Below are 2,091 nucleotides of genomic sequence, written 5' to 3'. Positions count from 1 at the left end.
ACGCGGTTTTCAGCGAAATTTTCTCATTTTCGACAATTTTTTCAAGTTCAAAATTTTTCGAAAAAAAATTTTTGGCGCGCGCAACCGTGCTCCGCTGAGAAAAAGGCTTGCAGTTCATTTTTGAGCGCTGGGGAGACCGTGCACTTTTTATTCATAGCCAGTCTCATTGAATGTAGAATTAGAGACGGAAAAAAGAGAAAAAAAGTAGAATTCAATAATTCATAAATGAAGAAAAAGTAGTGAAAAGAGGAGTTGGTACAAGAAATGGAATTGAAAATGAAGAGGATTAGAAAAAAAAATTTAGAAATTTCAGAAATTCGCGATTTTCAGGTTTTTCAACTTTGAGAAGTCTAAATTTGATAGAATTTTCTAGTATTTCCTAATGCTGAAATTTCAGAACGTCTAAAAATTTCAGAATTTCAGAATTTCAGAATTTCAGAATTTCAGAGTTTCAGAATTTCTGAATTTCTGAATTTCTGAATTTCTGAATTTCTGAATTTCTGAATTTCTGAATTTCTGAGTTTCTGGATTTCTGAATTTCTGAATTTCCAAATTTACAAATTTCCCGAGCAAAAAAAACAACACATTGAAAATTCCATGACTCAGAAAAAAAATTTTCGTTTCACCTGTTTTTTCAAATCACGAAAAAGTGTGAAAAACACATTTTGAGAATCTGAAAATTTTGAAAAAAAAATCGTATGATCTTTGGAATTTCAAAAGTTTATACTCTTTAGACAAAGTTTTGAAATTTCGTATGTTTTGATTTTGCTCATTATCATGTCTAGGAAAAAAAGAAAAAAATTATTCTGATGATGTCACGAAAGTTTGGTATAATTTGAAGATTTTTTGTTTTCTAAAACTCAAAACTTATTGTTAAAAACTTGAACAATTTTGAAAAAAATAGGAAGCTAGTATTTGAATTCTAGATTTTAAAAAAGTAAATGAAAAGGAATTATCCCAAAAAAAACTTTTAAAATTGATTTTAACCAAAATTCAAAAAACCTTTTTCCATGAATAGGGTAGTAAATGAAGCATAACAGAGCAAAAATTGCTGAATTATAACTTATTCATCCCTCTCTCAAAAAAAGGAGTAGAAGAAGAAAAATGGACAAAAAACGGCTAGTTGTCGGCTCAAGTTGAGCAAAAAAAAAAGATAGGAGGGTAAGAATAGAGGTGTAATGAGATATTCTTATTCTTATTATAGTAAAATAGAAAGAAAGAGAGAGAGAGAGAGAGAGAGAGAAAGGAGGAAAATGGACAGGTAGATTTGTAGTTTTCGCTACTAATTGTAAGTGTTTTTTTAACCTTGAAAAATTAAAATTCAAAAAATTATTTTTTTTCATATTAAAAAAAAAATTGAAGAATTTTAGTCTGGAATTCAGAAAAACTTGTGAAACCAAAAATTTAAAAATTTGAAAAAAATGGACAATTTGAAAAAAAATCCATGAAAATCGAAAATGCGGGATTTTCTAAAATGTCAGATTTGAAAAATTCTAGAATTCAAAAATGATCCGTAATTCCAAGAATCCAGGAATAAAAATTCTGAAATTCTGCAATTTCTGAAAATTTAAAATGCGAAAATCGAAAAATTAAAAAATAGAAAATCAGAAAATCAGAAACTCTGAAATTCTGAAATTTAGAAGGTTTAGAAATTCAGAAATTCAGAAATTCAAAAATTCAGAAATTCAGAAATTCAAAAATTCAGAAATTCAGAAATTCAAAAATTCAGAAATTCAGAAATTCAAAAATTCAGAAATTCAGAAATTCAGAAATTCAGAAATTCAGAAATTCAGAAATTCAGGAATTCAGAAATTCAGAAATTCAGAAATTCAGAAATTCAGAAATTTAGAAATTCAGAAATTCAGAAATCTTAGAAATTCAGAAATTTAGAAATTCAGGAATTCAGAAATTCAGAAATTCAGAAATCTCAGAGATTCAGAAATTCAGAAATTCAGAAATTCAGAAATTCAGAAATTCAGAAATTTAGAAATTCAGAAATTCAGAAATTCAGAAATTCAGAAATTCAGAAATTTAGAAATTCAGAAATTCAGAAATTCAGAAATTCAGAAATTCAGAAATTCAGAAATTCAG

This window comes from Caenorhabditis briggsae (genome assembly GCF_000004555.2).
Source record: "Caenorhabditis briggsae complete genome, chrI, whole genome shotgun sequence".
NCBI lineage: Eukaryota > Metazoa > Nematoda > Chromadorea > Rhabditida > Rhabditidae > Caenorhabditis > Caenorhabditis briggsae.
The sequence above is the reverse complement of the archived record's forward strand: the minus strand, read 5'-3'. Positions refer to the sequence as shown.